Raw genomic sequence first — 26808 nt, forward strand, 5'->3', positions numbered from 1 at the left:
CTAAGTGCCACATAATCAAACTGCATTTTAAAATGGGTCCATTTCAAACAACAACAACAACAACAACAAAAAAGATTCCAGTCAAACCGAGTCAGCATAATAAGGAAGTCTCTTTTATTTTAACTGCATAAGGAAAGTAGCTTTAAAACAAGCAATCTGCCTTGTGTTTTTGTTTCCGCCTTCCTCAGCCCTTTCTTTCAGTCTATAAAACCAACCTCCTATCCCCAGCTCTTTAGAATTCTAGAACTGCAAATAAAAGCCAATTCTATCTTTATATTATACCATGGTTTCTCTTCTGATCATGTAAATCTTTCCTCTTTTATTATCTTTAAATTAAATTTGTTGTAATTTTATCTTTTGACAGATTGAATTATGGAATCGGAAATTCAAAGGCTGTGGCCGGGCACAATGACTCACGCCTGTAATCCTAGCACTCTGGGAGGCCAAGGAGGATGGATTGCCTGAGCTCATAAGTTTGAGACCAGCCTGAGCAAAAGTGAGACCCCATTTCTATTAAAAGTAAAAAAACTGAAGCGTGAGAATCACTTGAGCCCAAGAGCTTCAGGTTGCTGTGAGCTATGACGCCACAGCACTCTATCCAGGGCACTAGCTTAAGATTCTGTGTTAAGGCTCAGTGCTTGTGGCTCAAACGGCTAAGGCACCAGCCACATACACCTGAGCTGGCGAGTTCGAATCCAGCCCGGGCCTGCCAAACAACAATGACAGCTGCAACCAAAAAATAGCCGGGTGTTGTGGCAGGCACCTGTGGTCCCAGCTACTTGGGAGGCTGAGGCAGGAGAATCGCTTAAGCCCAGGAGTTGGAGGTTGCTGTGAGCGGTGATGCCATGGCTCTCTACCCAGGGCAATAGCTTGAGGCTCTGTCTCAAAAAAAAAAAAAAAAGGCTGTGAAAAACAAATTCAAAAGGTAGAAATGATGATATAGCACAGTGGTTTCGGCGCCAGCCACATATACCGAGGATGACAGGTTCGAGCCCAGCCCAGGCCAGCTAAATAGCAATGACAACTGCAACAAAAAAATATCCCTGGCATTGTGGTGGGCACCTACATGTAGTCCCAGCTACCTGGGAGGCTGAGGCAATAGAATCAATTAAGCCCAAGAGTTTGAGGTTGCTGTGAGCTGTGACGTAGTGAGACTCTGTCTCAAAAAAATAAATAAATAAATAAATAAATAAAAATAAAGATATAAAGATACTGGATGTGAGACTGAAAAAGGAGCTGAGCTGATATGACCTAAAATCCTAGGTAAATGACTTGTTAGTTATGTGACCTCTGAAAGTCAGCTCAAGAATCTGAGCTGGATCTCCCACCTCTAAAACTGGAAAAATAAGGCCCACTCACCAAAGTCATTAAAGAGTCATTGATAATGCTTGGCCCATTTTAATGTTTAATATATGTAAGCTAATACCATTGAAGGATTGTGGGATGCCAACTATTATATAACTTGAAACAATAATGATCTTTTTTTCCTCCACAAAAATGACATCCAGTCTCGACAAAGTTTTGCAAAACTGATAGACTGGTTGATCTGGGTGGCATTGTAAATTGGTCCTATCTTTTAGAAAGGCAGTATTAGCTATAGAGTACACAGAAGAATAAAAAATGCTTATTCCTTGGCCCTGCAATTTCACTGTGAGCGAGCACCTTCTTAAGCATTGTGGCTATAGCAACCTTGATTACTTCACCCGAGTCCTGGCCTTGAAATGAATACATGAAAGAAAGAGATAAAATTACATATTTGGTCAAGGTCAAGTCCGCATTTAGCACTGTGCCACCCAGAGTGGGGAATAAAAATCCTTAACTACCCAGTCCATCCCTTTAAGGCACGCTGGGAGCGATTAGGGAACAGCATAAGAAGAATGTCTACATTGTAGACAGCTAGACAAGGTGGCTAGAATACAAGGTGATAGGAATAAACTATTATTGGTAAGTCTCCCCCTTGATGGGAAATTACATGAATTGTTTCTGTATGAAGCAAACCTTGGAAGACAGGATTTGAAGTGAAGATAAAAAACGTGGAATAAAATGAGCAAAGATGAAGGGAGAGAAATCAGCAGAAAAGTCAGGTGACTACTCTAATGCTCCAAAATCTTGATTTATAGAGACAATGCGATAGAGCTGAAATAGGGACCATTCCATAACTGTCCACTTTACATATCTTTGAACATGAAAATACTCAAATTAGAACCTCAAGTTTAGCATGTCTCTAGTAAAACCTTCAATTCTTCCCCTCTGTCTCTCACACCTCCTAACCTTCCCCGGTAACTGAGGCCCAAATCAGCTCATTGCTTAAGGCAAAAGCCTAGAAGTCATGCCTCATTTCCCATCCAACCCACTGGCAAGAGCTGCTGATTCTCCTTCTGAGATGTAGACCTCACCATCATACTTCATAATGCTCATCCCAACTGTTACAGAAACCTCACCTCTTGATACTATCACAATGGGGATTTTTTCTTTTCTTTTCTTTTTTTTTTTAAGACAGAGTCTCACTTTGTTGCCCTTGGTAGAGTGCTGTGATATCACAGCTCACAGCTACTTCAAACTCTTGGGCTCAAGTGATTCTCTTGCCTCAGCCTCCCAAGTAGCTTGGACTACAGGCACCTGACACAAAGTCTGGCTATTTTTTTTTTTTAAAGAGACAGAGTTTCACTTTGTCACCCTCTGTAGAGTGCTGTAGCATCACAGCTCACAGCAACCTCCAGCTTTTGGGCTTAGGCAATTCTCTTGCCTCAGCCTCCCAAGTAGCTGGGACTACAAGAGGTGCCCACCACAAGGCCTGGCTATTTTTGTTGTTGTTTTTGCAGTTTGGCCAGAGCCGGGTTTGAACCTGCTAACTCGGTATATGGGGATGGCACCCTATTCATTGGGCCACAGGCACCACCCACATTTGGCTATTCTTAGAGACGGAGTCTCACTCTGACTCAGGCTGGTCTTGAACCTGTGAGCTCAGGCAATCCATCTGCCTCGGCCTCCCAGAGTGATCACGCTAGGATTACAGGCATGAGCCATCATGCCTGGCCCACAATGGGGATTTTTCTTTTCTTTTTTTTTTTTTTTTGTTGAGACAGAGTTCCACCCTATGCCCTGAGCAGAGGGCAATGGCATCGTAGCTCACTGCAACCTCAGACTCGGCCTCTGGGCATCCTACTGCCTCAGCCTCCAAAGCCGCTGGGATTACAGGCGCTCGCCGCGGTGCCCGACTGGGTTTTTCCATTTTTTTCCATGAGTCAGGGTCTCACTCTCACTCAGACAAGCCTCGAACTCCTGAGCTCAAGCCATCCTCCCTCCTCAGCCTCCCACAGTGCTGGGATTACAGGCGTGAGCCACCGCCACCGGCTACACAATGGGGATTTTTCAACAGAAATTTTGAAGAGACACAAACATTCAAACCATAGCAGATAGTATGTATCACACTTTGAGCAGTGATTGTCTAAGTTAGGCAGAAGGTGATTGTAGGGTTAGGATGAAGGCAATGTATTTGATTAATCATAACAGCATCTATTTTCAATTGCAAAACAGGGATACACATATGTGCATAATGTCACCTTCAAGTCCCAGTGCTGTGTTCATAGGTGTCTTATTTCTAGTTCCCTCAATACTATAACAATAATCTGAGGTCCCAACGGCAAGATGCCCAGGCATTGACTAGGTTCCCATTCATTCTGCAAGTATTTCTGAAAATCCTGGAGGAGTCTACAAACTGTCCTGGTGGTGGCTGGTCCCCTGTGCTAGCTTTTCAGCTCCAGATCACCCCATGGTAGTTTGATACCCATGAACATCCACTTAAAAAAATGCTAAAACAAGCTTTTCTTTAGCAGAAATTTTACATCGTGGTTGGGTGTGGTGGCTCACACCTGTATTCCCAGCACTTAGGAGGCTGAGGCGTGTGGATTGCCTGACCTCACAGGTTCAAGACCAGCCTGAGCAAGAGTGAGACCCCCATCTCCAAAAAATAGACAGGCATTGTGGCGGGCACCTATAGTCCCAGCTACTCAGGAGACTGAGGCAAGAGAATCGCTTGAGCCCAAGGGTTTGAGATTGCCGTGAGTTAATTTTACATCATTCTTTTTCTTCTCCAACCTGTATTTCATTTCTGCCCCCCTCTGAATTTTATCCTAATGTAGTTATTTTTACTTATGAAAGTCTTTTATTTGATCACGCTGTCATAATTTTTTGCAACAAACGTAAATTAAGCCCTGTTTCTTTTCCCTATTTCCCATGACCTCAAAGATCTAAATATGAAAAATTTATTCTAGTTTATCATTACGATGACTCTTAGTATGTAATTACTCAAAGCAATGTATCTTATTCTACAATCGTTTGTAAGTAATTATTAAATACAAATTATTCATTACTTTGGAAAGCCTGTCCACCTACATTACATATGGTTCAGGTGGTTTGGTGCAGAACCCTATCCGAGCTCTGGGGAGGACACGGGTGCCAGGTTGGTTAAGCTTTTGAAACTTTATTGAAGGGTAACATCTGTGAAAAGAAAAAAGGAAGAAGGATTGGGCAGGGGAGCCACCAGAATGTCATCGCACAAAACCTATCAGCTAACCACAGAGTGGTGCATTTCAATGCTAGCAATGTATGTGATCCAGGCTTAGCTAATCATAGAGCTCTATATCCTGGAAACTGATTGGACCAAAAGATTGAGTGCATGACCTAAATAGGGCCAATTAAAATTCTTCCTTAAGATTGCCATAAGGAGGCTGAAGGAAAAGACTCTTCTCTGCTGGAATTGTTTACCTGGAGTGAGTGCCTAGCCTTGCGGGTGGCCATCTTCCCTGGCCAGTGGACGTCCAATTGTAGCAGGTAGAATGGTTCCAATGTGCAGGCAGAGGTGAGAGAGTCACAGGAATGTTGAGATTCCACTCCTCGCCCCAAGGCCCTGCCTTTTGATAATTCCTTTGATTCTGGAGCTGCCATCCAAATCCTCACAGTAACATAAGCCAACAATTACCAACCTCCACCTGCCCGTGGCTGCTTTTTTTCCTTTGCTTAAAGTTGAACTAATTAATCATTAAAGACAGGGTCTTCACTGGGTTTTTGGCCTTTGTCCCTCAGTTTTTAAGAGTTCTTTATATATTCATGATATTAACCCTTTGAATGTGGAATATATAGCAAATATTTTCTCTTAGTTTGTTCTTTTGTCTTTTAACTTTGCTTTTTGCCATGCAATTAAAAAATTTAATGTAGGCTGGGCACAGTGACTCACCACTGTAATCCTAGGTACTCTTGCATGGCTGAGGTGGGAGGATTGCTTGAGCTCAGTAGTTTGAGACCAGCCTGAGCAAGAGGCAGACCCAATCTCTACTAAAAATAGAACAAATTAGCCAGGCATTGTGGCAAGTGCCTGTAGTCCCAGCTACTCAAGAGGCTGAGGCAGGAGGATCTCTGGAGCCCAAGAGCTTGAGGTTGCTGTGAGTGAGGCTGAGGCCATGCACTCTAGCCTGGGTGACAGAGTGAGACTCTTGTCTCAAAAGAAAAAAGAAGTTATGTAATCAAATTTATCAATCTTTTCTTTTATTGTCTCTGGGTTTTGTTATCATTTAAAAGACTTTCTCGGCTCTGTTGCGCAATGGATAGCGCATTGGACTTCTAAAAGACTTTCTCCTGCCCCAAGATTAATGAGAAGTTCAACCATATTTTCTTCTAATATGTTTATGGTTTTATTTTTTACTTTGAGATCCCTACTCCATCTGAAGTTTATTCTTATGTATGATGAGATGTATGGATTTATTTATTTATTTATTTGAGACAGAGTCTCACTGTGTCACCCTGGGTAGAGTGCTGTGGTGTCACAGCTCAGAGCAACCTCAAACTCTTGGGCTTGAGTGATCCTGTTGCCTCAGCTTCTTAGTTGCTGTTGTTGTGGTTTAGCAGGGCTTGGCTGGTTTGAACCTGCCAGCCTCAGTGTTATGTGGCTGGCACCCTAACCACTGAGCTATGGATGCTGAGCTGCTCAGACTGTCTTGAACTCCTGCCCTAAGTGATTCTCCTGCTTCAGCCTCCCAAAGTGCTAGGGTTACAGGCATGAGCCACTGTGCCTGCCTCCAAAATTCTTTTATTTTAAAAAATTATTTGATAGTCTTTTATCTAAAGGTAAGATCTAATACTGTTACAGTGGTTTTGGAGTATGTCTGGCAGATTTTCTGATAAAGCAAAGATAAATAAATAAATGAAGTAAAGAAATGTGAAATCTGTGTTCTGTCTCTGTGGATGGGGACTCTGTAATGGCAGGTTTGTGAGCAAAATAAATGATAACTGGTTTAAGCCTCTAAATCCTGGAGTGGTTTGTTTTCAGAAATAGATAATATATAGAGCTTTGAGCAAACAATACAATATAGATTTAAACAATTTTTTCATTGTAAAAAAGGGGAATTTCGCACTTAAACACATTTCCTCCTACTGACTCCATTTCCCCATGAATGACAGCCTTAAGAAATGACATGAATATTGAAAAGGGAAAGAACTCACCCTGTATTATTACCCATTTCTAAAAAAAACAATAACATATTTTTTTCTATCCTATCCAATCTGTGATCTATATTCACATAAAGCATTTTTACACTATTACAAATAAAAATCACCTCTTCATACTCTGAGTCTGATGCCAGTACAGCAGGTGGCTGCTATATCTATACCCTCTTTTGTACATATTGTACTTTAATTCCTTGTCTCATTTCCTCCAATGTGTGTTTTCTTTTTTTCAGACAGAGTCTCACTTTGTCACCCTTGGTAGAGTGCTGTGGTATCACAGCTCATAGCAACCTCAAACTCTTGGGCTTAAGTGATTCTCTTGCCTCAGCCTCCCAAGTAGCTGGGACTACAGATGCCCACCACAATACCCAGCTGTTTTTTGGTTGTAGTTCTCATTGTGGTCTGGCAGGTCCGGGCTGATTCAAAACCGCCAGCTCCGGTATATATGGCTGGCACCCTAACTGCTGAGCTTCAGGCGCCGAGCCAATGCCCAGCTATTACTAGAGACGAAGGCTTGCTCTTGCTCAGGCTGGTCTTGAACCTGTGAGCTCAGGCAATCCAACTGCATTGGCCTCCAAAGTGCTGGGATTACAGGCACGAGCCACCTTGCCCGGCCAATTTGTGTCTTTGTATGTGCTTGTATATATAGCATACCCTTTTAATGCTAAAAGGTATTCAATAAATGTGAAATGATCAATGAATCTGTGAGTAAGAGCAAACATTACTAGTAGATGCACTATTTATCAGCAATTTATTCAATTCCCTGGTTTCTTTTGTTGTTGTTGTTGTTGTTGTAGTTGTCATTGTTGTTTGGCAGGCCCCAGGCTGGGTTCGAACCCACCAGCCCTGGTGCATGTAGCTGGTGCCCTAGCCCCTGAGCTACAGGCGCTGAGCCGATCCCCTGGTTTCTAACTTACTGATCCTCGACACACATAAGAAGGTACAGTGTAATATTTAATTTATTGGGGTGTGTGGATCAGGAGAAGATTCAAATGCAAAAGCTGTGAACTGGCATAGATTAATGGTTGCCAAGGGCTGAGGGGAGAAGGGATAGGATGTAATTGCTAATAGGTATGGGTTTTAAAAAAGTGTTCTGGAGGGTGGCGCCTGTGGCTCAGTTGGTAGGGCGCCGGCCCCATATACCGAGGGTGGTGGGTTCAAACCCAGCCCAGGCAGAACTGCAACCAAAACATAGCCAGGCGTTGTGGCGAGCGCCTGTAGTCCCAGCTGCTCGGGAGGCTGAGGCAGGAGAATCGCGGAAGCCCAAGAGCTAGACGTTGCTGTGAGTCCTGTGACATCATGGCACTCTACCGAAGGCGCTAAAGTGAGACTCTGTCTCTACAAAAAAAAAAAAAAAAGTGTTCTGGAATTAGATAATGGTGATGGTTGCATAAATTTGTGAATACACCAAAGCCACTGAATTATACTTTAAAGGGGTGGATTTTATGGTATGTGAATTATATCTCAATTTTTTAAAAGCTGTGGCACAGTGGCTCATACCTGTAATTCCAATGCTTTGGGAGGAAGGGTCACTTAAGGCCTGGGGTTTGAGACCAGCTTGGGCAACATAGCAAGACCCTGTCTCTACCAAAAACTTAAAAAATTATCCGGGGATGGTGGTATATGCTTGTACTTCTTGTTACTTGGGAGGCTGAGAGAAAGGGTTGCTTGAGCCCAGGAGTTTGAGGGTATAGTGAGCTATGATGATGCTACTGTACTCCAGGCTGCATGACAGAGCAAGACTCATTTCTTAAAAATAATAATAATAATGATAACAATAACAATGAATTTGGTTAAATTAAAAATAAAAACTTGTGAGTTAAAATTCATTTTTTCATTCTTTAAAAATATTAATGGCTGGTGTTAAACTCTATAGTCAATGTATTTTTTCTAATTGAGATCTGGAACAACCAGAATCATAATTTCTTTAAGAAAAAGCCCAGGCCAGGTGCCGTGCCATACACCTGTAATTCTAGCACTCTTGGGGAACGAGGAGGGCGGACTGCTTGAGCTCATGAGCTTGAGACCTACCTGAGTAAAAGTGAGACCTTGTCTTTACTAAAAATAGAAAAACTGAGGCAAGAGGATGGACTGGGACCAAGAGTTGGAGGTTGCTGTTAGCTATGACGCCAAGGCCCTCTATCCAGTTTGACAGACTCTGTCTCAAAAAAAAAAAAAAAAAAAAGCCCAGTTTCTTGTGAAATTATGAGCAATTAATATTCTTCCAATCAGAGAATTGGCCAGTATATAAATATTTTCACAGAAAAGTTAAACATTTCCAGATGCAAATAAAGGCAAAATATTTAAATTGCTCATCAGGCTTATTTATTTATTTATTTTTGAGACAGTCTCACTATGTTGCCCTGGGTAGAGTGCTGTGGTGTCACAACTCACAGCAACCTCAAATTCTTGGGCTTAAGCGATTCTCTTGCCTCAGCCTCCCAAGTAGCTGGGACTACAGGCACCCGCCACAACACCCAGCTATTTTTCTGTTGCAGTTGTCATTGTTGTTTAGCTGGTCTGGGCTGGGCTTGAACCTGCCAGCCTTGGTGCATGTGGCTGGTGCCGTAACTACTGTGCTATGGGTGCCAAGCCTGCTCATCAGGCTTTTTTTTTTTTTTTTTTTTGCTCATCGGGCTTTTATCGGGTTATGTGCAAATGAATCTTAATTTCCTTTGCTTGTACTCTGGACCCATTGCTATAAACTTTGCTGGAAATCATGGCACTTCTCCAGATGAAATGATATCTTGTCCTAAAAGGACTGTAATGCCAAAGCTCACTTTAGTTTATTATCCTTTGTTTTTTTTTTAGTTAAAGCATACAAACTAAATACACATCATTAAACTTTATGGGACTAGAAGACTAAAGAGTCTGTGTCCTCCAAATGTTGACCAGCCAGCTTCGACAGTAAGTGCAGTGCGGAGTGACATAGATGTTCCCTTGCCAAGCAGTCTCTCATGGGGACGGAAATGAAACAAATCCAGACCATATGATTTACAACTCACTTGGTAAAGGAGAAGGTAAATATTGCAAAAGTAGTATCTGTAAAAAAAACCTGGCTCTGTGAGTAGGACCTTGTTCCCTTCAAGCTCATGCCAGCAACTTAAGTCAGGATATGTCTGATGGAAATACATTCCTAGAAGGTTACAACTGAGAACATGGCTTTATGATCATGAGTATGTGCTACAGAAGAGGTTGTGTCATTTGTTTCCCTGGATAAATTACAAGTGTATTTTTTTTTTTTTTTTTGAGACAGAGCCTCAAGCTGTCGCCCTGGGTAGAGTACCATGGCATCACAGCTCACAGCAATCTCCAACTCCTGGGCTCAAGTGATTCTCCTGCCTCCGCCTCCCAAGTAGCTGGGATTACAGGCACCCGCCACAATGCCAGGCTATTTTTTGGTTGCAGCCGTTGTTGTTTGGCGGGCCCGGGCTGGATGCGAACCCGCCAGCTCAGGTGTATGTGGTTGGCGCCTGAGCCGCTTGAGCCACAGGTGCTGAGCCAATTACAGGTGTATCTTTATTGTGGAGCCCCTAACAACAGATTAAAATCCTGACCACCTGCAGCTAGATGGGAGACTCCATTTCTTGGCGGGTGGTGGGACCACACTGTCTCCATATTTAACAACTAGGAAGTTGTAGGCAGGCTGAGCTTTCTTCATGAAATTTGGGAACGCTCATTAGGAAGAGACTAGAAAATAGAAACCCACTTATCCGCTTCTTGCCCTCCTCCCAATTAAAACAAAAATGAAACAAGAACCTGAGGGTGTGACTATAAATAGCCCCAACAAGTGACCAGAACCAGGAACTTGAACAGGACTGGGACTCAGTGTTTGCCACATTTGTTCTTTCTAATTGCTGACTGGCTTTTCAGAAATAGGCTTCTCTGAATCAGGCCCTGGGTAAACACAATTCACATAAAATGTCACAATTCCTCTCTATGAGCTGGAGCAGAAACTGTAGTTTCAACCTGTGACAGGCATGGGCTTGCCCGACACTTGGGAGAGGTATAAAGCAGAATGCACATTGCCCCAGTGTCTTCCCTGCTCCTCGTCTATTGGCTCCTGGGGTCTTAGCTGTGTGTTTTTGATTCACAGCATCAGTATTGCGTCCCTCACACTGTTGGACTCAGCTCTGTTATTGGGCCCTTGGACCCTGCCAAGATTGTGAACCTGCTCCCCAGTATCAAGGAAGACTCTTGATTCTTCTTAGCTTCCTCCACATTCCGGCTGGGAAAGAAAAACACTGTGTATGTGAGAAACTGTAGCTATGGTGGAAGCTTCCAGAGAGAGACTTTAGTTATCGTGCAGAAAGTTGTAGTTATTGTGCAAAACTGCCAACTCTTGATGAAGGGGGAAAAAAGAACATGCAATTAAAATAGTGACATACCAAGGCTTCAGGCCTCCCTAGGAAAACTAATAATTTGGCACACATTAAAATTTAAAAATGTTTGCCAGGTCTGATGGCTCTCGCCTGTAAACCTAGCCCTCTGGGAGGCCGAGGTGGGTGGATTGCCCTGCGCTCAGAGGTTTGAGACTAGCCTGACCCAGAGTGAGACCCCTGTCTCTACAAAAAAAAAAAGAAAAAAAAGGCCGGGAATTGTGGCAGGTGCCTGTAGTCCCAGCTACCTGGGAGGCTGAGGCAAGAGAATCGCTTAAGCCCAAGAGTTGGAGGTTGCTGTGAGCTATGATGCCATCGCATTCTACTAAGGACCACAAAGTAAGACTGTCTCAATAAAAACAAACAAACAAAAATACTTAAAAATGTTTATTTGTTCAACATTCCAACCTCCTTCCTACATCATGGAGAAATGTAGTCTTTGTTTAAGAAGTTGAAAACGGGTGGGTTTGGTGGCTCACTCCTGTGATCTTAGAGCTCTGGGAGGCCCAAGTGAGAGGATCATTTGAGCTCAGGTGTTCAACACCAATCTGAACACGAGGGAGGCCAGGTCTGTATTAAAAATAGAAAAATTAGGGTGGCGCCTATGGCTCAGTGAGTAGGGCACCGGCCCCATATACCAAGGGTGGTGGGTTTGAACCTGGCCCCGGCCAAACTGCAACAACAACAAAAAAGCCAGGTGTTGTGGTGGGCACCTATAGTCCCAGCAACTCAGGAGGCTGAGGCAAGAGAATCTCCTAAGCACACGAGCTGGAGGTTGCTGTGAGCTGTGACACTACAGCACTCTACTGAGTGCGACAAAGTGAGACTCTGTCTCTTATGAAATAAAAAAAGAAAGAAAAAAGAAAAATTAGCTGGTCACTGTGCCAGGTGCCTGAAATCCCAGCTACTGGGGAGGCTGAGGCAGGAGGATCTCTTTTGAGGTTGCTGTGAGCTGTGACCCTACGGCACTCTATCCAGGGAGACAAAGTGAGACTGTCTCAAAAAAAGAAAAAGACGTCAAAAACTATTTGAGATGCTAATGATGGCAAATTATAGCAACTACTTAAGAACTTGACAGTTGCAAAATTTTCTCTAGTAAAATTACAGATATATACTTTATTTTTTAATTTTTATTTATTTTTTTGAGACTTTATTTTTTAATTTTTATTTATTTATTTTTGAGACAGAGTCTCATTTTGTCACCCTCAGTAGAGTGCTATGAATCATAGCTCACAGCAACCTCAAAATCTTGGGCTCAAGCAATCCTTTTGCCTCAGCCTCCCTAGTAGCTGAGGCTACAGACGCCCATCACAATGCACGGCTGTTTTTAGAGATGGGGTCTCCCTCTGGCTCAGGCTGGTCTTGAACTGTGAGCTCAAGCAATCAACCTGCCTCGGCCTCCCAAGTGTCCCCTGAAGTTTCTACTCATTTTTTTTTGTCTTGTTACCTTACCTACTTTAATTAGTTTCAAATCTTTGGAATTCTGTTTTCTCTGGATGACTACTTCCTAAAACCTCTACCCTCTAGTTCCAATTTGGGTCAACTGTTAGACCCATGTGCTTCTGTCCATCTGAAAGTTTATTTTTCCTGGGTTAAGATTCCTGCTAATCCTCATTCACGGTTTATTGTCTCATTTGGCTGGATCGCATTCGAATGTGAATCCCTAAGGTGGGAGTGGGTAGAAGGTGGGGAGTGCGTTTTTTGAGTCCTTCAATGTCTGAAATATTTTTCTTTCTTCATACTTTTCTGGTTTGATTAGATTCCTAACTCTATGTTTAAAAACATTTCCACATGGTGGGGTGGGATAGAAGGTGGAGCTCAATCAACCCTAAGCAAGACAAAGAAACGGAAAACCGAAATAGAAACGGAAAACAACACAGCAGAATTTTCTCTTCAAACACAGCAGGAATCACATTAAATACCTCAGATATTCCTGACTGTCAGAAAATGCAAATCAAAACCACCCTGAGATCACCTAACCCCAGTGAGAATGGCCCACATCACAAGGTCTCAAAACTGCTGATGCTGGCGTGGATGTGGAGAGAAGAGAACACTTTTACGCTGCTGGTGGGACTGCAAACGAATACAACCTTTTTGGAAGAAAGTAGAAAGAACACTCAAAGAACTCAAATTAGACTTCTCATTTAATCCTGCAATCCCAACACTAGGCATCTACCCAGAAGAAAAGAAATCCTTTTATCATAAGGACATTTGCACTAGCTCAATGTACAATTGCCAAAATGTGAAAGTAACCTAAATGCCCACCAACCCAGGAATGGATTAACAAGCTGTGGTATATGCACCATGGAATACTATTCAGCCATTAAAAAAGTTGGAGACTTTACATCTTTTGTATTAACCTGGATGAAGGTGGAACACATTCTTCTTAGTAAAGGATCACAAGAATGGAGAAGCAAGAATCCAGTGTACTCAATGCTAATATGAGGGCAATATGATCTAATACATACCTTCACAAGAGAAAACTCAAATCAATTCAAAGTGGGAGGCAGGGGAACAAAGGAGTGGAGAGAGGGAAGGTGGGTGGGGGATGGGGTATTATGGTGCACAGCACACCTCTTGGGGGAGGGGACACAATTATAAGAGGGACTTTACCTAAATGCAATCAGCATAAGCTAATTCTTTGTACCCTCCATGACTCCCAAACAACAAATAAAAAAAAAAATAACCTCAAAGGCGCAGTGGCTCATGTCTGTAATCCTAGCACTCTGGGAGGCTGGGGTAGATTGCCTGAGCTCAGGAGTTCTAGACCAGCCTGAGTAAGAGTGAGACTCCCATCTCTAAAAATAGCCCGGCTATGACAACATGAGGCTTTACTGAGGGCAACAAAGTGAGACTCTATTTCAAAAAAAAAACAACTGGGCGGTGCCTGTGGCTCAGTGAGTAGGGTGCCAGCTCCATATACCAAGGGTGGTGGGTTCGAACCTGGCCCCTGCCAAACTGCAACAAAAAATAGCTGGGCGTTGTGGCGGTTGCCTGTAGTCCCAGCTACTCGGGAGGCTGAGGCAAGAGAATCACCTAAGCCCAAGAGCTGGAGGTTGCTGTGAGCTGTGACGCTACAGAACTCTACTGAGGGCAACAAAGTGAAACTCTGTCTCAAACCCCCCCCCCCCAAAACCCCACCTCAGTTAAAACACAAAAGTTGCCAGGCACTGTGTCTCGTGCCTGTAATTCTAGCACCCTGGGAGGCCGAGGGAGGGAGGATCACTTGAGCTCCGGAGTTCAGACCAGTCAAAACAAGAGTGTGACCCTGTCTCTACTACTAGGCGGCTCCTGTGGCTCAGTGAGTAGGGCGCCAGCCCCATATGCTGAGGGTGGCGGGTTCAAACCCAGCCCCTGCCAAACTGCAACAAAAAAATAGCCAGGCGTTGTGGCGGGCGCCTGTAGTCCCAGCTGCTCAGGAGGCTGAGGCAAGAGAATTGTGTAAGCCCAAGAGATAGAGGTTGCTGTGAGCCGTGTGACGCCATGGCACTCTACCCGAGGGCCTGTAGTCCCAGCCTCTCGGGAGGCTGAGGCAGGATCTCTTGAACCCAGAAGTTTGAGGTTACCGTGAACCAGGCTGAGGCCATGGAACTCTAGCCCAAGCAACAGTGTGAAAATTAAGTCTCAAAAAAAAAAAAGAAAAGAAAAGAATAAATAAAGTAAATAAAACCCACAGAAGTTGCCAGATCAGATTTTTAAAATAAGCAAATAAATCTAGCTATATATTCTGATCAAGACTTCCTGGAGCTTAACACACAGAACCTTTATAAGTCAAACAATAAAGATGATAAATAAGGCCTGTCAGGGAATTAACCCAAAGCAAGCTGTTGTGACTATATTAATATCAAACAAAATAATATTACAGTGCAGTCAAAGTAAAAGAAACCCAGCTGTCTGAATAGACATGAGTATTTTCAAAAACATAGCAATGAGTGGGAAAAAAAAGCCCGAGGAGTATTTACAGAAATTCCATATAACGAATACATGTTATATGATTTTACACACACACATATATATATATATATTTTTTGAGACAGAGTCCCAAGCTGTAGCCCTGGGTAGAGTGCCATGGCATCATAGCTCACAACAACCTCCAACTTCCAACTCTTGGACTCAAGCAATCCTCTTGCCTTAGTTTTCCTATTTTTTTTTTTTTTTGAGACAGAGCATCAAGCTGTCACCCTGGGTAGAGTACTGTGGCATCACAGCTCACAGCAACCTCAAACTCCTGGGCCCAAGCGATTCTCCTGCCTCTGCCTCCCGAGTAGCTGGGACTATAGGCACCCTCCACAATGTCAGGCTATTTTTCAGTTGCAGCTGTCATTGTTGTTTGGCGGGCCTGGGCTGGATTCGAACCCCCCAGCTCAGGTATATGTGGCTGGCGCCTTAGCCGCTTGAGCCACAGGCACCAAGCCCCCTTTCTATTTTTTTAGTAGAGAGGGGGGCCTCGCTTTTGCTCAGGCTGGTCTTGAACTTGTGAGCTTAAGCAATTCACCCTCCTTGGCTTTCCAGAGTGCCAGGATTACGGGCGTGAGCCACTGCACCCTGCCAATAATATATATTTCTATTTTTATTTTTATTTATTTATTTATTTTTGAGACAGAGTCTCAAGCTGCCGCCCTGGGTAGAGTGCCATAGCATCACAACTCACAGCAACCTCAAACTCTTGGCCTCAAGTGATTCTCTTGCCTCAGCCTCCCAAGTCGCTGGTACTACAGGTGCCCACCCCCAAACTTGCCTATTTATTTTTCTTGTTGCAGTTGTCATTGTTTTAGCTGGCCCAGGCTGGGTTCAAACCCACCGGCCTCAGTGTATGTGGCCAGCGCGCTACCTACTGAGCTACGGGTGCCTCCTGATAATAATATATTTTTAAACCAAAATTATATTGATCAGAAATATATGCACATGTGGTGAAACCATAAAGAAAATCGAGGAAATTACTAATGCAAAATTTAAATTGCCTCTCAAAGGGGATGAGATCAGGGCAAGACACTCCAGTGTGTCACAGGTGCTGGCAGTATATCTTTAGCAAAGTGGTGGCATTGTAAAAAAACTCTGTCCATTCCTATTCTCTTAGCACAACAGTGATTGACACACGAAGACGTCTGTGACCAAATGTAGATGGCGGGTTTCTCTCTTCCACCAAGCCAGCAATGGATTCTGCAGCGGACAACAGCTGGGTGTCGGCCAGTTCAGTTTTGTGACACCATCTACCTGGAGATAATGTCAGAGGCCACGTCTGAGGCCTCCTCCAAACTGCCCCACCTTCAGACACCAGTATGGGCCTCTGAAACTTCTGACCCAAAGGCTTCAAGTTGGGTTTCCCATAACCCCCTCTTCAGGTCCAATTAATTTACTGGAGTGGCTCACAGAACTCAGGGAAACACTTACCTTTACCCATTTATTATAAAGGACAACAGATACAGATGAAGAAGTGCCCAGGGCGAGGCCTGTGAGAAGGGGCTCAGAGCTTCCTTGCCATCTCCTGGGTGCACCACACTCCAGGAGCCTCCTGGTGTCCAGCTATCCGGAAGCTCTCTGAACCCTGTCCTGTTGGGCCTTTTATGGAGACTTCATTGCATAGACATGATTGACAACCACACAGAAATCTGATTGGATAAAAAAAAGAATGATCTAAACTCAGAAATTTCTGTACAGATTCTTCTTGGCCTCTTAGTGCAACAACATTCCTTCCTCAAGGTGTGGGGCAGGACTCCCTCTGGAATGAGGTGAAAGGAGGTGAGACAGAGACTCTGTTGACAATAACAAGGGCTCGGGGGTTCAGAGCCAGGAACTGTGGACAAAAACCTATACCTAAATATCAAAATATCACGGGGAGCTCCTGGGTGTTCATTATATTTTTAAGCCGTGCTTTTACACCGTGTGCACTCTTACCTATGGATTTCCCTTAGAATTTTGAAAGGATCGTTCTGAGGTCTCCTACCATCCCAGGTGGCTGATGAGAAGTCATTTGAGTTATTATTCCTTGGGAAGCTGTCTTTGTTTGGCAGCTTTTAGAATTTTCTTTTTTGTGCCTTTATTTCTGAAATTCCACAGTGAGGTGTCTGCTTATCCATTTCCCCCCTTTTACCCTGCTAAGTCCTTTGTGGACCTTTGTACTCCAAAGACTCGTGTTCTTGAGTGCTGGGAAAAATCTCTTATATTCCTTCTTTCTGTGATTGCTTCTCATTCCAGTACATGTTTTAATTCCATCATCCATTGTTTTCAATGTTTCTAAAGCAAAAGTTTCCAGGGTTTTACAAGAAAGAGTTTCTGTCCACTTCTTTCTGTCCTCCTCTATAAGTCTACACAGGCTCTAGAATATACCTCCTCTGTTTTTTTCTTCAATTACCATTCCTCCACCTCCTTTATGTTTTCCAGAAATTCACTGAATTCTGTCTCGTCTGCTGGTGACCTGCCTCCCATGTCTGCGGAACCAGAAGTCTCCAGGACTGTTCTGAAAAATGCCGTAATCTAAGCTTTTCATCTGCTGGCTCTGCCGTCTGCAGCTTCTCCCTCAGTTTTCCTGAGATGCAGAGAGAGAGGCGGATGTCAGAGCACCTGCTTTCCCTCCACAGCGCCCTGCACACGCTCCTCCCCTTGCCGCCCTTCCCATTCCTCCTGGTTGGTTAATTCCTAGTTGTCCTCTAGATCCCAGCTCCACTGTCATTTCCCCTGGAAGCTTTCCCCAACCTTGACCACATCAATCCTGCTACTGTCAGCTCTCAGTGAGGTGATTCTTGACTTACCATGCGGTGACATCTCGATAAACCCATTGTAAATAGAAAATGCTGGAAGCTGAAAATGCACTTAATAGCCCTATAAACCCATCCTAGAGTCAAAAAATTGAAAGTCGAACCATCCTGAGTCGGGGACTGTCTGCGCCGTGTGTTCATAGCCCTGCTGTTCGCACCAGCGTCCGCCGCTACATTACTCCCCATGGTTCTATTCGATCACCTCTGCACAGACTGCTCCCTGTTTCCGCTCCAGTGCCCCCTCTTCCCGGTTCAGTTTTCTTCTGTATCAAGTGCGGGACCCTAGGTACGTTGCTGACCTAGGCACCATCTTCTTGCTGACAAAGCCTTTTCCGTTTAGTTCTTCTGATTCAATGAATTCTCTCTCTTCTAGTATTCTTTGCTGACCATTTTTATTATTTGTCTTCCTAAATATCATGTTATTTCCTTGCAAAGGATAATATACGAGCATGGTTCAAAATTCGAAACTAAAAATGGTGGTCAGTGAAAAGGAAGCTTCCTTCCCTGTCCCATGCCCCAGGCCCCCTGTGTGTTCCCCTTTGTGGAGGCATGCACCAATGCCAGTTGCTTTTGTCCCCTTCAGAGATACTGTGTACACTTCAAGTGAGCCCATCCAGATATGTTATTTTTCTTACACGTGATCGCTGCACCCTATTCGGGGCCTTATTTTTTTTCCATTTATCAATGTATCCTAAAGACTTTTCCTTTTTGCATGTTTAAAGCTACCATAATTCTTTTTAAAGACAGTGTGTCCTACTTTTTTATGAGACAGAGTCTCACTTTGTTGCCCTGGTAGAGTGCCGTGGTGTCACAGCTCACAACAACCTCAGACTCTTAGGCTCAAGCGATCCTCTTGCCTCAGCCTCCCAAGCAGCTGGGACTACAGGCGCCTGCCACAATGCCTGGCTGTTTTTAGAGACAGGGTCTCGCTCTGGCTCAGGCTGGTCTTGAATCTATGAGCTCAGGCAATCCACCCACCTCGGCCTCCCAGAGTGGTTTACAGGTGTGAGCCACTGTGTTCTATTTTTTTTCTCAATGAAATCAGATGTACAAACTGAATCCAAATATGCACAACCATTACTTTCTTACAAAGTACACTTTTCCTCACACTACTGTTTGAATTAACGTTCTTTCTTTATTTTAAAACAACAAACTAATATCACTTTGCAACTGGTGTGTTGACTAGTTCTGTTCACTGCTGTATCCCTAAGGCACATCATAGGCACCTTCATAATAAATATCTGTGAATGAACAGATGGCTGATAAGTCCTCATGGTCATCATTAGGGCTCAGAGTTTGAAACTGAAGGAACACAAAAATTACGTGAGTATAGGATTTAGAACTGGCCATGAATGTCAACTGTGTCAAGGTCGTAACGATCCCGACGGGATACTCGCTAATCTGGGTGTATGTGACAGCCTGGGGGAGCCCTCTCCTCCTGCAGTCATTCCCTGGGTTTACAGCCAGACTGAAAAGGCTTGATGTGCCTGTGTCCTGAAGGGGAGCAAACTGGGACAATGCTGGGATAGGGATAAAAGAACACAAAGGAACCATTATTTAGGGGACAGTGTCTTGGTTTTGGTTCTTCAAATTTAAAAGTAGAGAAGCATGTGGCTCAGCACCGCAGATGAACACTTCCCTTGTGTTTCAGTCAACAAAAGATGAACAATGAGGCACATTCTTGGTCATACAAATGTAAGACCAGTTCCCCTCCCTCCCCCCACACCCTATGTTTGGGGACTTTCTGGATTTTATGAAGTTGTCCAAAGGCACACACCACAGATTAGAATATTAGATCTGTTGTTTAATAATCTAGAAGTTTGCTGCCTGCTGGAAGTCTGCAAGCCTGGAGTATAGCAGGGAGACCTTTTTTGGTGAGATGCTGTGAGCAGGATGGGAAGGGGAGGAGGAACTTTGGGAGCCTGAGCCTGGGAGGGGGAGAGGGAAGAACAGAGCTGCGAGACCTGGCTTTTATTTCTCGCCACTAAACCGTCCTGTGTGGAGGCTTACTTCTGAAAGCAAAGACATGCTGCTGGTAACTTATTCCTGCTCAGTTTTAGGCTTATGCTGTGGGCCGTGTGGCTTTGAGGGCAGGCTTGGTATCTCTGCTGACATCACATGGGCACTGACCACCCACATCCCCAGCACCTAAACACCTGTCATTTTGCTGTCAGGCCCTCTTTGTGGCCTGTGGTTTCATGAGGAAAGAAGCAGTCGGAATTCTCCTCCAGGCGCAAACATTCCCCCCTCACTCTGACACCTCTCAGAATTTGATTCCTTCCCTCCTGCCAGCTCCAAATTCTTGTTAGTAACAAAAGATTATAACCTGACTGATAAGTCCTTTTGCAGGCAAAGTCCACCATGCTGCCAGGCTTTGCTGTTTCATAAAGATAATGCTGTGTGTTTATTTCTTTTTCTTTTCTTTTTTTTTTTTTTTTGAGATAAGAGTCTTACTCTGTCTCCTGGGTTGGAGTGCAGTGGCATCATCATAGCTCACTGCAACCTCAAACTCCTGGGCTCTAGTGATCCTCCTGCCTTGGTCTCCTAAAATGTTGGGTTTACAGGTGTGAGCCACCATGCCTGACCTTTTTACTTATTCCTATTCCAAACAATTACTGGATCTCTGGCTGCGCTATCATTGTGCCCTCCCCCACCCCCCTACCTTGTGGCTAATGAGTAAGATCAGTGCTCACCGAGGCTTTCTGTAATGCTGTGGGTATAACAACTAGTGCGATGGAGCCCAGTTCCTTTCCCTTCACAGGGGACAAGACCAAACCCAGGTGAGCTCTCAGACCCAAGAGATTACTGACGAACACTGTTCCTACACAAATCCACTGCCTCCTTTGAGCCTTCAAATGTAGGGAATAGCAGGATGGACTTCTCCCCTTTAGTGGTGAGGAATCTGAGGCTGAGAAAGGCCAGACTGTAGCCACACACTGGCAAGGGCATCTCGGGGTCTTGGATCTCCGTGGGCAGCGCTGAGTCTTAATGCCCCTTGGGCTCTAACCTGTGTCCTCTTCTCCACACTCTCACGTGCCCCCAGCTGTCTCATCTTCCTGCAAGTTTAGCTATCAGCTAGGTGTTGACTGCTGAGCCTGTATCTCCACCCCCCAGACTACTCATTTGAGCTCTTATGCTCAAATGCCAGCTGACTGTTTCTACCTGGGCGTCTCATGGAGTCTCAACATGTCTCCAGTCCTTCTTTCCTCCCTCCCATATTTCCTCCCTTCTCTCTCATTCTCTGGCTCACTCTTTCTTTCTGAGAATGTAGGTTTTTCTGCCTGATTATTTTTAGTTTCAACACAGAATGTAATAAATGAGAAAATATGTCATTTTTCTTTAAGAATGGTAGAAAGTAAGCTGGGTGCCGCGGCTCACACCTGTAATCCTAGCACTTTGGGAGGCTGATGAGGAGGCAGCATTGCTTGAGGCCAAGAATTTGAGACCAGCTTGAGAACATAGTGAGACTCTGTCTCTACAAAATATAGAAAAATTTGTTGGGCATGTTGATGGGTGCCTATAGTTCCAACTACTTGGGAGGCTGAGGCAGGAGGATTGCTCAATCTGAGGAGTTTGAGGTTTCAGTAAGACTGGGAGACACAGCAAGATCCTGTCCAAAAAAAAAAAAAAAAGAAAGAAAGAAAAGAAAAGGAAAAGAGAAAAAAATAGCAGTAGAGTGTACAAACAATTCATTTGAGGACAAATAAAGCAATACCTTTAAAGTCCATATTGATTACACCCTTCAAATACTTGATAAAAAGTAAATTGACAGTCATGGAAGAAGCCCAAGTGCCTATCGACCCACGAATGGACTAGCAAATTGTGGTACATGTATACCATGGAATACTATGCAGCCTTAAAGAAAGATGGAGACTTTACCTCTTTCATGTTTACATGGATGGAGCTGGAACATATTCTTCTTAGCAAAGTATCTCAGGAATGGAAGAAAAAGTATCCAATGTATTCAGCCCTACTATGAAGCTAATTTATAGCTTTCACATGAAGACTATAACCCAACTATAGCACAAGACTATGGGGAAAGGGCCAAGGAAGGGGAAGGGAGGGGGGAGGTTTTGGTGGAGGGAGGGTAATGGGTGGGGCCACATCTATGGTGCATCTTAGAATAGGTACAGGCAATTGCATTAATGTACACAGCTATGATTTAACAATAAAAAAAGAAAAAAAATAAGTAAATTGACTATGAAAATACTGATTTGGAATTTGAATACAAAATATTTATCAGTATAAACTATGGGAAAGTGACTACATTTATATGTTAAATATATAATGTTATATATAATGCATTTATATTATATAGCATATAATATATATTAATGATGTATATAACATATAATATGTTAAATATATAATTATGTTATATATATTAAATGTTACATTTATGTGTAACATTTAAAAATGTCTATGTATCCTCTGTAGAGCTGCCCTGCCCTGCACTTTAAATTCTGTGGGAAGAAACTCTTTTGTTGAGCAGAAATTTTGTTTTGTCTGGTATTTTTTGTACCTGTCTTACCAAAAAGAACTCTTTTGTTCTTGTTTTTGCCTTCTGACATTGACTTTTTAGGGTATAAACTTTATTCAGATCTGAAAATCTAAACAATGCAGTGACTATTGTCTGTGTGAAATGGGAAGGTCATTGGGATGGGGGTCTGGAGAAGAAGACAGGGATCCCGCCTTGCTGTGAGAGTTGCCCTTGGGCATTGATAGTTTGTGTTTACTGATCTCCTCTTACAAATGTTTCATGATGGTTATAGATCCTGGGGACCCAAAGTATGGAGGGGCCCTGTGGCAGTGGGGAAATAAACAAGGAAAGAGGAATGGTACAGGGACCATATCAACTTCCATGTCAAGGTGAAGGTAAAATACAATTGGTCTTTGTCCTTAGACCCAAGGACTAAGAAGGAAGTAAAAAGGACACATTTAAACATTTCAGTTCTTTTCTTTTTTTTTGAGACAAGAGCCTCAAGCTGTAGACCTGGGTAGAGTGCTGTGGCATCACAGCTCACAGCAACCTCCAACTCCTGGGCTCAAGAGAGTCTCCTGCTTCCGCCTCCCAAGCAGCTGCGACTACAGGCGCCCACCACTACACCTGGCTATTTTTTGGTTGCAGCCATCATTGTTGTTTGGTGGGCCAAGGCTGGATTCAAACCCGCCAGCTCAGGTGTATGTGGCTGGCGCCTTAGCCACTTGAGCCACAGGCACCGAGCCACTTCAGTTCTTTTTTATTAATTCTTTTTTCTTTTTTTGAGTGACAGAGTCTTGGGATGTTACCCAGGATGGTTTCAAACTCCTGGCCTCAAAAGATCTTCCTACCATGGCCTCCGAAATTCCTGGGACTACAGGTGTGAGCCAGGCAGAACACTCTATTTTTAAGTACCATATTTTTTGGTGTTGGAAAATGCCAATAGGGCGGCACCTGTGGCTCAGTCGGTAAGGCGCGGGCCCCATATACGGAGGGTGGTGGGTTCAAACCCGGCCTCGGCTGAACTGCAACTAAAAAATAGCTGGGCGTTGTGGCGGGTGCCTGTAGTCCCAGCTACTTGGGAGGCTGAGGCAACAGAATGGCTTAAGCCCAGGAGTTGGAGGTTGCTGTGAGCTGTGTGAGGCCACAGCACTCTACCGAGGGCCATAAAGTGAGACTCTGTCTCTACAAAAAAAAAAAAAAAAAAAAAGAAAATGCCAATAAAAAGGTAAATAATAATAATAATAATAATAATGTCAATCAGTGATTCAGGAACATTTTATAGTCTGTTTTCCAGGAATTAAGAAAGCCCTGGCTGTGTTATATGGGGAATTTATTATTGGGCGGCGCCTATGGCTCAAAAGAGTAGGGCACCAGCCCCATATAATAGATACTGGAGGTGGCGGGTTCAAACCCAGCCCGGCCAAAAACTGCAAAAAAAAAAAAAAAGAATTTATTATTACTTTTTAATATTTAGGGGGATAAAATACAACAAATAATTATATTGAGGCAAGAGGATCACTTAAGCCCCAGAGTTTGAGGTTGCTATGAGCTGTGGATATGTTCTGCAATTAGGCAGCCAAGTACTTGTTGTCATTAGAAATAAAGTGTTTTAGTTCTGAAATAGCACTTTAATGGAGCCTGTTGAAACCCTAAATAATTATTAACCAGCTCTCTAATCTTGTCTACCTTTTTCAGGGCATATTTTTTCTTTTTTTTGGCCGGGGCTGGGTTTGAACCCACCACCTCCGGCATATGGGACTGGCGCCCTACTCCTTGAGCCACAGGCGCCACCTTTCAGGGCATATTTTGGGTCTTCTGGAAAAACGATTATAATCTTGCTATCTGGGTATTCAGCCAGAATTCTTTTTTCCAGCCCACATATTTTATACAGCACTTATAAAGTGGTGTGGAGAAGCAGATGCTGTGTTTCATCTTCTGGATTTGAAGCTGTGTAAAGCATTCCACAAGCATTACAGGAAGTGGCTCCAAAGTGTTTTTGTCCTGAGTCTATGATCAACTGTTTTTCACCACCTTTCTCTGCTTCTTTTAGTTTCAAGTCCTTTGGAATTGTTATCTTTAGACTTGGGCCAAGAGTGATTTGGTGGTGTCTCCTTGTTATACTGCTCTGAGAGAGTTCAACCTGGAAATTTACCATCTTGTATTGATTTTTGCTTGACTGAGCAGAGTCGAAAGAGCACTAGTTTTTTCCACTGGATTTTTCCCCAGCTCGGATTCCAAACATAGGCTGAAATTCTTATCTGATACTGATTCAAAAGAATGTTTTACCTAGTTATCCAATGGTTGGTTCAGGAGAAGATTTTATCTGATTACCCAAATGACAATTTTTAGGAGCCTTTTCTGTGGTTTTATTAATTTCAACTGTAATTTTTTTTGTAATTTTTTTTTTTTGAGACACAGTCTCAAGCTGTTACTCTGGATAGAGTGTCATGGCATCATCATAGCTTACAGCAACCTTCAACGCTTGGGCTCAAGTGATCCTCTTGCCTCAGTTTTTCTATTTTTAGTAGAGATGGAATCTTGCTCTTGCTCAGGCTGGTCTTGAACTCATGAGCACAAGCAATCCACCCGCCTCGGCCTCCTAGAGTGCTAGGATTACAGGCATGAGCCACTGTGCTCGGCCTCAACTGTGAGATCTTTAATTTGAACACCTTCAGAATTTCTTTCTTTCATCTTTTCCTGCTAGCATTCTATACTTCTGTTACATGGTTTTATCCCTAAAAATGTACCTTTAGAAATGATGCATTTCTAAAACTGGTGATGAAAATCTGGTTTGGAGTAAGCACAGCTCTGGGCAAACTTGAAAATCCAGTTTATTTTGCTGCAGAGAGTTAAATTTTGAGAGTTTAATTTTAGTTGAGTTGAGGTTCTTCTTAGCTGAGCTGTTTATTCCATTCCATACATACTTCACAGCTTTTGTTTTTATACCGGGCAAGAAAACAATCACATTGCCCATCCCGATTTGTTTCCTTCTGACGAGGTATTTGCCTCTCAACATTGGTCTCTTCCAAGTTTACTTCTGCAGGCTTCTCCTCCTTGACACTCTGCATTTGTGAAGATCCTTTTTTTACCTCTGCAGTATCTGACTCAATTTCACCAGTGATTTCTTCACCGAGCTGTAGGATACTACCTCACCTGCTCTCGCCTCCTTGCTCCAGCTGGTGATCTACATCAGGCACTCATGGCTGGGGACGTTTTAGGGATTTTGCATTAGGATTCACTTGTGTAACTGACTTCATCCCACTCTTTTTGAGACCCCTGAAATAGCCATTTTTGATCTTTTTATCTCAGGAAGAGTTACAGGCACAGGTTTCACTTCCTCTTTTCTAGTAGTCTTCTGAAGACACTTTTCAGATCCTTGAATGCAACAAGAGCTACAGGTGTAAGTCATCTGATGTTCAACTTTGTGTTTTTTCCCTTTGGGGGAATTTATTAATGTAAATTAATGTAATTTCATGGATCACAAGATTCTCATCCTCTTTGGAGTCGGTACTTTTCTCTTCACATGTGTTTGTTTTAACTTTTCACATGTGTTTATTTGTATTGCCACAGTGCTCTTTTCTTATTGGTGGCAAACTCTGTTTAACGGCTTAAACTTGACCCTGAATTTCTCCACTGTGCAAAGACCACCTTGAAACCTATTAATTGTTGTAGTCTTTGTGATCTCAAAGTTAAGCTGTTCCTCTGCTTTAAAGTTTCCATGCACTAATTTTTTTTTTTCTGACATAATTTCTGCTTTCTTTTTTGAGACCAAGTCTCACTATGTTGCCCTTGGTAGAGTGTTGTGGTGTCCCTGCTCACAGCAAACTCAAACTCTGGGGCTTAAGTGATTCTCTTGCCTCAGCCTCCCAAGCAGCTGGGACTACAGGCACCTGTCACAATGCCCTGCTATTTTTTAGAGATGGGGGTTTTGCTTTTGCTCAGGCTGGTCTTGAACTTGTGAGTTCAAGAGATACACCCACCTCAACCTTTCAACTGCTGTGATTACAGGCATGAACCACCACCCAACCTACTTTCTTCTTTTTTGGAGATTCTTGTTGAGAATGTTTCTTCACAGTCACCTTATTTTTATTAATGGATTGGATGGCTTTACCATAGGATGGTACTTTTGCTGACCTTGTATTCGTCATGTACATTCCCAATTCAGGTTGGTTTATTTTACTTTCACTGAAATATTTAACCAGTGGATCTGGTTTCCTTTGGATCTGATTGTTTTGCTGGATTCTTTTGAGAATCTTGGATTTCTGTTTCTAAATTCTTATCTTCACTTTTTAAAGTAACTTTGGAGGAATTTTCTTTTGATTTCTCCTAAATGGACATCATTCCTGAGTAGTGTCTTCCTTTTATGAGCAGTTTTTTTTTTTTTGTAGAGACAGAGTCTCACTGTACCGCCCTCGGAGAGTGCCGTGGCGTCACACGGCTCACAGCAACCTCTAACTCTTGGGCTTATGCGATTCTCTTGCCTTAGCCTCCCGAGCAGCTGGGACTACAGGCGCACGCCACAACGCCCGGATATTTTTGTGTTGCAGTTTGGCCGGGGCCGGGTTTGAACCTGCCACCCTCGGCATATGGGGCCGGCGCCCTACTCACTGAGCCACAGGCACCGCCCTATGAGCAGTTTTTGATAGGACTTTTATATCCTGGTAGGTGTGAACGCTGAATGGCTAGTATT

The 26808-nt window shown here is 43.4% G+C and overlaps 1 pseudogene; it reads right to left on the bottom strand.

Moving 5' to 3' along the window:
• Positions 1 to 23660: 23660 nt before the first annotated feature.
• On the bottom strand, positions 23661 to 26459 carry LOC128590022 (N-acetyltransferase ESCO1-like; annotated as a pseudogene).
• Between the last annotated feature and the right edge of the window lie 349 nt (positions 26460 to 26808).

This window comes from Nycticebus coucang, chromosome 1, assembly GCF_027406575.1.
Source record: "Nycticebus coucang isolate mNycCou1 chromosome 1, mNycCou1.pri, whole genome shotgun sequence".
NCBI classification, from domain to species: Eukaryota; Metazoa; Chordata; class Mammalia; order Primates; family Lorisidae; genus Nycticebus; species Nycticebus coucang.